The sequence below is a fragment of the Coregonus clupeaformis genome, chromosome 37 (assembly GCF_020615455.1).
Source record: "Coregonus clupeaformis isolate EN_2021a chromosome 37, ASM2061545v1, whole genome shotgun sequence".
NCBI lineage: Eukaryota > Metazoa > Chordata > Actinopteri > Salmoniformes > Salmonidae > Coregonus > Coregonus clupeaformis.
In genome coordinates, this window is record NC_059228.1 from 27,160,791 (window position 1) to 27,173,551 (window position 12,761).

The 12,761-nt window shown below is 45.3% G+C and overlaps 1 long non-coding RNA gene across 2 annotated transcripts in view; it reads right to left on the reverse strand.

Annotated features, from left to right (window-relative positions):
• Positions 1–12,496, reverse strand: part of LOC121553705 — a 237,705-nt gene extending 225,209 nt beyond the window's left edge. For both annotated transcript variants that reach the window (XR_005997564.1, XR_005997565.1), the window contains exon 1: positions 12,265–12,496. This is a non-coding gene — a long non-coding RNA (uncharacterized LOC121553705). The remainder of the gene's footprint in view (positions 1–12,264) is intronic.
• Positions 12,497–12,761: the final 265 nt, after the last annotated feature.

Sequence of the window (12,761 nt, forward strand, 5' to 3'; positions counted from 1 at the left end):
TTCATGGTGAATGCCACGATATAAGCTAGAACAAGCAACAGAAAAAGCATGAAACCACACAGAAACTATTTATAATTATTTATCAAGAAGCTTGACAGGTAAGAACTAAAACAGCACTTTTAAAAACAGCCATGTCATTTGATAAGTCAGATCATCAGAGCTCATATTATAGTCCTTGGCAGCCCTCCCTCCTGCAGCAAATTACATCTGACTCTTTGGCTCAGAGTTGGGTCCTGAGAGCAGTTTAGTGCTACTCAACACATCTCTCAGACTGTTGCCCAGTCCTGTCAGTGCTCACAGTGAATCAAGAGGATTGAAGATGAAGATGGCGCCTCAGTGGATAGCAGCCGTCTTAAAAGCTCCTGAACAATTCTGCTATTTTGTGGGGGATCTTAAAGCAGATCTTAATTTTCTTTGTACATAATGTCTCCGCCATCATTTCCTATGACCGAAAACAGCTTCTGGACATCAGAACAGCGATCATGAACCTCGATATGGATGAAAATGTCTACTTCAACGAGTCGGCAGCTCTGGACATTCTGCTTAATACGGACCAGGCCCTATTCCCCGTGACTCGATAGAGGAAGCGGCAGTGAAAGATCGTCAAGACTGGACGGCAGACTCGGGTAAGACGAAGGGAGGATGGGTGTGTCTCTTTGTTAACAGCAGCTGGTGCGAGATCTCTACTGTTAAGGAAGTCTCAAGTTTTTGCTCGACTGAGTTAGAATACCTCATGACAAGCTGCAGACCATACTATTTACCAAGAGTGTTTTCATCTATATTTTTCGTGGCTGTCTATTTACCACCACAAACCGATGCTGGCACTAAGACCGCACTCAACGAGATATAAGCAAACAAGAAAATGCATATTCAGAGGTAGCGTTTCTCGTGGCCGGTGATTTTAATGCAGGGAAACTGAGATCCGTTTACCTTTATTTTACCAGCATGTCACCTGTGCAACTAGAGGCGACAAAATTTTAGATCACCTTTACTCCACCCACAGAAACGCATACAAGGCCCTCCCTCACCCTCCCTTTGGCAAATCAGACCATAACTTTATCCTCCTGCTTCCTGCTTACAAGCCAAAACTCAAAACTGGAAGCACCAGTAACACACTCAATACAGAAATAGTCTGATTAAGCAGATGCTAAGCTACATGACGGTTACATGGAATATGATCTGGGATTCATCCGATAACATTGAGGATTTTACCACATCAGTCACCGGCTTCTTCAATAAGTGCATCGACGACGTCGTCCCCAAAGTGACCGTACGTACAGTGAGGGAAAAAAGTATTTGATCCCCTGCTGACTTTGTACGTTTGCCCTTACAAAGAAATGATCAGTCTATGATTGTAATGGTAAGATTATATGAACAGTGAGAGACAGAATAACAACAAAAAAATCCAGAAAAACGCACGTCAAAAATGTTATAAATTGATTTGCATTTTAATGAGGGAAATAAGTATTTGACCCCCTCTTAATCAGAAAGATTTCTGGCTCCCATGAGTCTTTTATACAGGTAACGAGCTGAGATTAGGAGCACACTCTTAAAGGGAGTGCTCCTAATTTCAGCTTGTTACCTGTATAAAAGACACCAGTCCACAGAAGCAATCAATCAATCAGATTCCAAACTCTCCACCATGGCCAAGACCAAAGAGCTCTCCAAGGATGTCAGGGACAAGATTGTAGACCTACACAAGGCTGGAATGGGCTACAAGACCATCGCCAAGCAGCTTGGTGAGACGGTGACAACAGTTGGTGTGATTATTCGAAAATGGAAGAAACACAAAAGAACTGTCAATCTCCCTCAGCCTGGGGCTCCATGCAAGATCTTACCTCGTGGAGTTGCAATGATCATGAGAACGGTGAGGAACCAGCCCAGAACTACACGGGAAGATCTTGTCAATGATCTCAAGGCAGCTGGGACCATAGTCACCAAGAAAACAATTGGTAACACACTACGCCGTGAAGGACTGAAATCCTGCAGCGCCCGCAAGGTCCCCCTGCTCAAGAAAGCACATATACAGGCCCGTCTGAAGTTTGCCAATGAACATCTGAATGATTCAGAGGAGAACTGGGTGAAAGTGTTGTCATCAGATGAGACCAAAATCGAGCTCTTTGGCATCAACTCAACTCGCCGTGTTTGGAGGAGGAGGAATGCTGCCTATGACCCCAAGAACACCATCCCCACCGTCAAACATGGTGGGGGTGTTTTTCTGCTAAGGGGACAGGACAACTTCACCGCATCAAAGGGACAATGGACGGGGCCATGTACCGTCAAATCTTGGGTGAGAACCTCCTTCCCTCAGCCAGGGCATTGAAAATGGGTCGTAGATGGGTATTCCAGCATGACAATGACCCAAAACACATGGCCAAGGCAACAAAGGAGTGGCTCAAGAAGAAGCACATTAAGGTCCTGGAGTGGCCTAGCCAGTCTCCAGACCTTAATCCCATAGAAAATCTGTGGAGGGAGCTGAAGGTTCGAGTTGCCAAACGTCAGGCACGAAACCTTAATGACTTGGAGAAGATCTGCAAAGAGGAGTGGGACAAAATCCCTCCTGAGATGTGTGCAAACCTGGTGGCCAACTACAAGAACCATCTGACCTCTGTGATTGCCAACAAGGGTTTTGCCACCAAGTACTAAGTCATGTTTTGCAGAGGGGTCAAATACTTATTTCCCTCATTAAAATGCAAATCAATTTATAACATTTTTGACATGCATTTTTCTGGATTTTGTTGTTGTTATTCTGTCTCCCACTGTTCAAATAAACCTACCATTAAAATTATAGACTGATCATGTCTTTATCAGTGGGCAAACGTACAAAATCAGCAGGGGATCAAATACTTTTTTCCCTCACTGTACATACCCCAAACAGAAGCCATGGATTACAGGCAACGCCCTCACTGAGCTAAAGTCTAGAGCCGCCGCTTTCAAGGAGCAGGACACTAATTTGAATGCTTATAAGAAATCCCACTACGGCCTCCGACGAGCCATCAAACAGGCAAAGCGTCAATACAGGACTAAGATTGAATCCTACTATGCCAGCTCTGACACTCGACGGATGTGGCAGGGCTTGCAAACTATCCCGGATTGCAAAGGGAAACCGAGCCGTAAGCTGCCCAGCAACGCAAGCCTCCCAGAGGAGCTAAATGCCTTCTAAGCTCGCTTTGAGGCAAGCAACACTGAACCATGCATGAGTGCACCAGCTGTTCTGGACGACTGTGTGATCTCACTCTCCGTAGCCGATGTGAGTAAGACCTTTAAACAGGTTAACATTTGCAAGTCCACGGGGCCAGACGTAATACCAGGACGCATACTCAGAACATGCGTTGACCAACTGGCAAGTGTCTTCACTGACATTTTCAACCTATCCCTGACCTAGTGGTAATACCAACTTGTTTCAAGCAGATCACCATAGTTTCCATGCACAAGAGCGTCAAGGTTTCCTGCCAAAATGACTATCGCCCCATAGCACTCACATCTATATCCGTTCTACCTCATTTCTACCAGCATGTTTAAATGTGCAACCAGAGGGAAAAAAAAACTCTAGACCACCTTTACTCCACACACAGAGACGCATACAAAGCTCTCCCTCGCCCTTCATTTGGCAAATCTGACCATAACTCTATCCTCCTGATTCCTGCTTATAAGCAAAAACTAAAGCAGGAAGCACCAGTGACTCGGTTAATAAAAAAGTGGTCAGATGACGCAGATGCTAAGCTACAGGACTGTTTTGCTAGCACAGACTGGAACATGTTCCGGGATTCTTCAGATAGCATTGAGGAGTAAACACATCAGTCACTGGCTTCATCAATAAGTGCATCAATGATGTCGTCCCCACAGTGACCGTACGTACATACCCCAACCAGAAGCCATGGATTACAGGAAACATCCGCACTGAGCTAAAGGGTAGAGCTGCTGCTTTCAAGGAGCGGGACTCTAACCCGGACGCTTATAAGAAATCCCGCTATGCCCTCCGACGAACCATCAAACAGGCAAAGAGTCAATACAGGACTAAGGTTGAATCGTACTACACCGGCTCTGACGCTCGTCGGATGTGGCAGGGCTTGAAAACTATTACAGACTACAAAGGGAAGCACAGCCGCGAGCTGCCCAGTGACACAAGACATCCAAACAAGCTAAACCACTTCTATGCTCGCTTCGAGGCAAGCAACACTGAAGCATGCATGAGAGCACCAGCTGTTCCGGATGACTATGTGATCACGCTCTCCGTAGCTGATGTGAGTAAGACTTTTAAGCAGGTCAACATTCACAAGGCCGCAGGGCCAGACGGATTACCAGGACGTGTACTCCGAGCATGTGCTGACCAACTGGCAAGTGTCTTCACTGACATTTTCAACATGTCCCTGACTGAGTCTGTAATACTAACATGTTTCAAGCAGACCACCATAGTCCCCGTGCCCAAGGACACTAAGATAACCTGCCTAAATGACTACCGACCCGTAGCACTGACGTCTGTAGCCATGAAGTGCTTTGAAAGGCTGGTCATGGCTCACATCAACACCATTATCCCAGAAACCCTAGACTCACTCCAATTTGCATACCGCCCCAACAGATCCACAGATGATGCAATCTCTATTGCACTCCACACTGCCCTTTCCCACCTGGACAAGAGGAACACCTACGTGAGAATGCTATTCATTGACTACAGCTCAGCATTCAACACCATAGTGCCCTCAAAGCTCATCACTAAGCTAAGGATCCTGGGACTAAACACCTCCCTCTGCAACTGGATCCTGGACTTCCTGACGGGCCGCCCCCAGGTGGTAAGGGTAGGTAACAACACATCTGCCACACTGATCCTCAACACGGGGGGCTCCTCAGGGTGCGTGCTCAGTCCCCTCCTGTACTCCCTGTTCACCCATGACTGCATGGCCAGGCACGACTCCAACACCATCATTAAGTTTGCCGACGACACAACAGTGGTAGGCCTGATCACCGACAACGATGAGACAGCCTATAGGGAGGAGGTCAGAGACCTGGCCGTGTGGTGCCAGGATAACAACCTCTCCCTCAACGTGACCAAGACAAAGGAGATGATTGTGGACTACAGGAAAAAAAAAGAGGACTGAGCACGCCCCCATTCTCATCGACAGGGCTGTAGTGGAACAGGTTGAGAGCTTCAAGTTCCTATGTCCACATCACCAACAAACTATCATGGTCCAAATACACCAAGACAGTCGTGAAGAGGGCACGACAAAGCCTATTCCCCCTCAGGAGACTGAAAATATTTAGCATGGGTCCTCAGATCCTCAAAAAATTATACAGCTGCACCATCGAGAGCATCCTGACTGGTTGCATCATCGCCTGGTATGGCAACTGCTTAGCCTCCGACCGCAAGGCACTACAGAGGGTAGTGCGTACGGCCCAGTACATCACTGGGGCCAAGCTTCCTGCCATCCAGGACCTCTATACCAGGCGGTGTCTCTATACCACGGATTTTGAACAGAGCGCAGAGCGGCATTTTTAAAAGGACGGAGTGTCGCCCTATGTCCCGCTCCAATTTCGCTCGCTCACACCACAAGTCTGAAGCATGCTCAAGCCTGACCCAGAATCCATCTGTTTAATTTAATTTGTGTCGTCCATGAATTTGTATTTTATAGAGCGAGAGGAGCAGCAACAAGAGAAAAGGGTTGAGGAATTCAAAAGTTTATTCACTGCACGCAAAGGCCCAACCATAACAAGGGAGAGAAAAAGAGAGCTGGATGTAGCATTTTTAAAAATGATTTTCATGGACTATGAACCGCTGAGTAAAGGAGAACGCGAAGGGATGCAACACTTCGCCAGCGCAGCTCAACCGGGCTACACCCCCCCAAGAAACTATGATAAATCAGTACTTTACTTTGTCAAATTTACATCTGAGATGCCCCATTCACATGCTTCAGCTGGCGATCAAAAACGCCTTTAACGAGCACGACAACATTAATAGGCTGTTAGTGAAAGTCGGGCACCTGGTGAAAAGTGTACGCAAGAGCACAGAGGAAACCGACCAATTAGGTGTCCGTCCCACAAATGCCTGCGCCATTCGATGGAGCAGCCAGCTGCGGATGATTCAGTCGTTCATCCGGTTGTTCCAAAAAGATCCGTTATGGCTAAACAAACTCAAGTCTAATGTTGCTAACATCACCCTGAATCAAGTACGGCAGCTGACGCATCTTGTCAGTGTGCTGACACCACTAGCAGATCTCACAGACAAAATGCAGAAGGAGCTGGCGAACCTGGGGATGATCCTCCCTGCTGTCACAGAAATAAAATCCCTGCTCACCGATTACACTCACGCTGCACTTCCAAAGTGCATCGCTGCTTTTGCAGAAACATTGGCAAACAACGTGTCAATTCGCTATGGAATATACTATACTGATTAACATCTCATTTTAGCGTCAGTGTTAGATCCCCGTTTCAAGACAGAATGGATAATCCGGGGAGATAAAGTAAGGCTGTGGTTTAAGCTAAAAGTGAAATACATGCAGATTTTGTTCCTTTTTTGGAGTGAGCGGGGGGCGATTTGAGTGGAGCGCGATGCAAACTGCGTTGAGCGCTGAGCGATAATGAGCGGACTGGCCTGATGTGGCTTTGAGCGGGGGGAGCGGAGGGGTGAACAGCTCCGTGAGCGAGGAGCTGAGATTCTCACCGCTCCACTCCGCTCATATGCTCTGCCGCACGGCAAGCGGAACCGGAGTGCTAAGTCTAGGTCCAAAATAATTCTCAACAGCTTCTACCCCCAAGCCATAAAACTCCTGAACAGCTAATCATGGCTACCCGGACTATTTGCACTGCCCCCCACCTCCACCCCCCACCCCATCGTTTTACGCTGCTGCTACTCTGTTAATTATTTATGCATAGTCACTTTAACTCTACCCACATGTACATATTACTTAAACTACCTCAACTAGTCGGTGCCCCCGCACATTGACTCTGCACCGGTACCCCCCTGTATATATATAGCCTCCCTACTGTTATTTTATTTTACTTCTGCTCTTTTTTTCTCAACACTTTTTTGTTATTGTTTTATTTTACTTTTTTTTATTAAAAATAAATGCACTGTTGGTTAAGGGCTGTAAGTAAGCATTTCACTGTAATGTCTGCACCTGTTGTATTCGGCGCATGTGGGCAATAAAATTTGATTTGATTTGATTTGATTTATAGCCATGAAATGCTTTGAACGGCTGGTCATGGATCACATCAACATCATCCCAGACACCATGGACCTACTCCAATTCGCATACCGCCCCAACAGATCCACAGATGACGCAATCTCTATTGCATTCCAGACTGCCGTCACCCACCTGGACAAAAGGAATACCTATGTAAGAACACTGTTCATTGACTTCAGCTCAGCATTCAACACTATAGTCCCTTTCAAGCTCATCACCAAGCTCAGGACCCTGGGACTGAACACCTCCTTGGATCCTGGATTTCCTGACAGGCCGCCCCCAGGCGGTGAGGGTAGGCAACAACACATCCACCACGCTGACCATCAACACAGGGGCCCCACAGGGGTGTGTGCTTAGTCCCATCCTGCAATCCCTGTTCACACAACTGCAACACCATCAGTGACAGTGATCACCAACAGTGATCACCGACAACGATGAGACAGCCTAGAGGGAGGAGGTCAGAGACCTGGCAGTGTGGTGCCAGGATAACAACCTCTCGCTCAACATCAGCAAGACAAAGCAGCTGATCGTGAACTGCAGGAAACGGTGGGGCTGTAGTGGAGCGGGTCGAGAGCTTTAAGTTCCTCGGTGTCCACATCACTAAGAAATGAACATGGTGCACACACACCCACACAGTTGTGAAGAGGGCACAACAAGGCCTTTTCCCCTCAGGAGGCTGAAAATATTTGGCATTGGCCCTCAGATCCTCAAAAAGTTATACAGCTGCACCACTGAGAGCATCTTGACCTGAAAAGGCATTACAGAGGGTGGTGAGTATGGCCCAGTACATCACTTGGGCCAAGCTCCCTGCCATCCAGGACCTCTATACCAGGCGGTGTTAGAGGAAGGCTTAAAAAATTGTGCAATACTCCAGCCACCCAAGCCACAGACTGTTCTCTCTGCTACCGCACGGCAAGCGGTACCAGTGCACCAAGTCTGGAACCAACAGGACCCTGAACAGCTTCTACCCCCAAGCCATAAGACTGCTAAACAAGCTAGATAATCAAATGGCTACCCACTGCTGCTACTGTCTATTATCTATCCTGTTGCCTAGTCACTTTAACCCTACCTACAGTGCCTTCGGAAAGTATTCAGACCCCTTCACTTTATTCCACATTTTGTTACGTTACAGCCTTATTCTAAAATTGATTAAATTAATTTTATTCTGATCAATCTACACACAATACCCCATAATGACAAAGCGAAGACAGGTTGTTTGACATTTTTGCAAATTTATACAAAATAAAAAACAGAATTACATTATTTACATTAGTATTCAGACCCTTTGCTATGAGACTCGAAATTGAGCTCAGGTGCATCCTGTTTCCATTGATCATCCTTGAGATGTTTTTACAACTTCATTGGAGTCCACCTGTGGTAAATTCAATTGATTGGACATGATTTGGAGAGGCACACACCTGTCTATATAAGGTCACACAGTTGACAGTGCATGTCAAAGCAAAAACCAAGCCTTGAGGTTGAAGGATTTGTCCGTAGAGCTCCGAAACAGGATTGTGTTGAGGCACAGATCTGGGGAAGGGTACCAAAACATTTCTGCAGCATTGAAGGTCCCCAAGAACACAGTGGCCTCCATCATTCTTAAATGGAAGAAGTTTGGAACAATCAAGACTCTTCCTAAAGCTGGCCGCCCGGCCAAACTGAGCAATCGGGGGAGAAGGGCCTTGGTCAGGGAGGTGACCAAGAACCCGATGGTCACTCTGATAGAGCTCTAGAGTTCCTCTGTGGAGATGGGAGAACATTCCAGAAGAACAACCATCTCTGCAGCACTCCACCAATCAGGCCTTTCTGCTAGAGTGGCCAGACGGAAGTCAATCCTCAGTAAAAGGCACATGACATCCGGCTTGGAGTTTGCCAAAAGGCACCTAAAGGACTCTCAGACCATGAGAAACAAGATTCTCTGGTCTGATGAAACCAAGATTGAACTCTTTGGCCTGAATGCCAAGCGTCATATATGGAGGAAACCTGGCACCATCCCTACGGTGAAGCATGGTGGTGGCAGCATCATGCTATGGGGATGTTTTTCAGCGGCAGGGATTGGGAGACTAGTCAGGATCGAGGGAAAGATGAACAGAGAAAAATACAGAGAGATCCTTGATGAAAACCTGCTCCAGAGTGCTCAGGACCTCAGACTGGGGCGAAGGTTCACCTTCCAACCGGACAACGACCCTAAGCACACAGCCAAGACAACGCAGGAGTGGCTTCGGGACAAGTCTCTGAATGTCCTTGAGTGGCTGTAATCGCTGCCAAAGGTGCTTCAACAAAGTACTGAGTAAAGGGTTTGAGTAAATGTTATATTTCAGTTGTATATTTTATTTAAAAACGGGTAAACAACCATTTAAAAAGGATAAACAACCATTTAATCCATTTTAGAATAAGGCTGTAATTTAACAACATTTTTTAAAAGTCTGAATACTTTCCGAATGCACTGTATTTGTAGTGCTTGAATTGGACCGGAGCTGACCAGAGCGCCATACCGGCACTTCTAATCTTTGGGGAATTGTGTACCAGCTCTTCTATAAAACAAAGTAGCCTATCGCCGGCCCAGATTCACATAGGAGGCAAAAAAGGTCGATCAATGCGGAATGAAGGCGGGATCTGCATTGAATAGCAATGGTGAGTGGGCATTAATTTCCTGATTCCGCTTTGTTCAAATGTATTTGCAGCTAGTCTGTGAATCTGTGCGTGACAGTAGGCTGTTCGAGATTGTGCAGACTGAAAATACACCAACCTGAATGCGCTGTTCCAAATTGTCAAATGAGGGTTTGTAAGGTCATGAAAAGTAATTAGTTTCATAATTTTTGTTAATGTCATTCATGAAGGCACACTTTTAAATATGATCAATTACTTCAAAATCTACATATCAGCCATTATCGGAATGACCCTTCTTTGTGTGTTGCATGTGTGCCTGTGCCAGTGGGCCGTTGCCCGAGGAGAGAGACCGCGACAAATCAGCAGCAGGTATAAGAATATGACAGACTAACTAGATGGCAAATTAAAAACATAACTTGTAGCAGTTATCTCACTAGTTAACTATAGCTAACTAAGCATGAATTAAAGCCAAGCCTGCACAGCCAGGAGCTCTCCAGATGGAAGGTTGACCAAATGTTGACAACATGTGACTAACTGTGCAGTTCTACTTTCTGGGGGATTAAGTGCCATGATCAAGGGTACAATGGCAGGAGATGGTAGGCCTACATGGGATCAGACATAGCAGCCTTCCAGTGTCAATAATACTTACTTCTTCATGTAGGCTATAATAATAGTCATGAAAATGTGGTTAAAAGTCATGGGAAATGTGTTTGAACCCATAACAGTGAATAATCAGAGGTCTCTATAGCATAATGTCATTTGTGAATTTCCATTAACATAGTTCTAATGGACCGACTTGGAAAAAGACAGCTCCAGCACTTCTTTCATCCCAATTCAAGCACTGCCTATATGTACATGGCCACCTCAATTACCTCGTACCCCTGCACATCGACTCAGTACTGGTACTCCCTGTATAACCATGTTATTTTTTACTCTGCATTGTTATTTGTTATTCACTGTGTATTTATTCCTGGTGTCACTATTTCTATTTCTAATTTCCTTTTTTGTCTTTAACTCTGCATTGTTGAAAAATAACCCGTAAGTAAGCATTTCACTGTTAGTCTTCACCTGTTGTTTACGAAGAATGTGAGAAATAACATTTGATTTTGATTAGATGTTTTTTTTTAACAAGCGCTGTGTGTTTGTGTCTGTCTGTTTGTCTGTGTGAGTCTATTTAATGGGGCTAAATAAGACATCCGGACCGGGGCCAGACTCTGGCGCTGGCCAGGTCAGTACTGAGGCTGGGTCTGATTCCCATCATTATTTCAAACCTTCATAGGGCACCCAGCCTTCCCTAATCTGGAACTAATGCACATGTGTGGGACCACTCACATCCAGTCTCTTTTTTCTGGGGTAAGGTACTAAAACACTGTCTTTCTTCTTTTGTCTTTCATTATGTCTATCATATATTCTCTCTTGAAAATAACAGGTGCACACTGCAAATATTGAGTAACTCTGACCATAATTATGTAAATAAAATAAAAAATGATAAAACATTGTCTAGCATGCATGTCTAAAGAGCCATTCGAGCAGAACACATCTTAGCTCCAATAATAGAATATAGACCTGGGTAACTGGCAGGGGGTTCCCATAGTATAATATACAGTATATACCTTCAATTATTTCTAAACAGCTGACATAGAATGGCAACACACATTTTACATGTGAGATAAAAGTGTAAATTAAGTATAAATCTGTGGTAGGTGGTAACATAAAATATTAACAGGTCATATCAGCAATCTCACCAGCATTCAAAAGATAGCTAAAATAGAGTAACCTAAACGCAACCTACATATTTGACAATAAAAACAATATTTACCGGTATGTCATTATTATTTTACTATTTAGTCGTTATACCCATTTCAGCTCTTGCACAACACTATGTCCTATATATTATCATTCCGATGAATGCAGAACACAGAGAGAGAAAAATGTGCGTTGGATCAGACACCCCTGCTCATGTCTTGTCTCAACGGAATCTGTACGAACGAGCGAGAGACAGAGCGAGTGTGAGAGAGAAAATGAAGAGAGAGAGAGAGGAGGAGGAAAAACGCTGGGTGCAGGACCCACACACTGTAGTTCCAGCCAATTGCATTTCAGAGAAGTGACCATGGCTAGCGATAAACAAAGCACAATAGATCATTTCTCTCAGAGCTGGAGCCCAGCGCTGGAGGCTGCGGAAGGAAGGACAGAGAGAGGGAGAGAGAGAGAGCACAATCTATGCACCGGCTTGGGCTATTCTCCAACGCTCAATTCTTTAAGCCTTTTTTCTTTTTGAATGCTATTAAGCCAGCTGTGTTGCATGACTGCTGCACTTTGCACATGAAGAGAGACAGAGAAAGAGAGAGAAGGAGAATATCGCTTCCTTCTGCACCAAGTGTGGGTGCCAGACCTTCACCTGAAAGCCTCCGCTCAAAAAGCCTTAAATTGTTCCCTCGCATTCCCACAAACAAACAAAAAAACATTTAACACTCACCCGTTTCACTGAGACAGGAGCCGTGCAGCCATTTGAGCGCGATGTCAAAATACACAAGCCCAGATAGTCCTCCACACAGATGTGTAAACAGCACCAGTAAGGTCTCTCTTTGTTTGTTTTTTCCGGGCTGGGTAAGTCTCTCCGTTTGCTGCTGCTTGCCGGATTTTACAGCTTTGAAGCAGGTGGATGACAAAACATCAATCTCTCCAGGCACATTGTGGAGCATGCACAGTTGACACACTCCTCTCACAAGCCCATATATAATCACAAACTGCAATACAGTCATCCTGGTTTGAGGGATAAATATTTGCTTAAAGGGAGTTAAGCCTCAAACCTGCATATAGGAGCACGGCAATACGGTGGCTTTTGTAGTAATCATGGTTTGATTGGATTTGAATAGGAATTGTAATGACATATTCGGCATACGTTAGTGACAATGCGTATGTAAATTGATACAGAGACAGATGTCTTATTGGATTTCACAATATATGGAATAT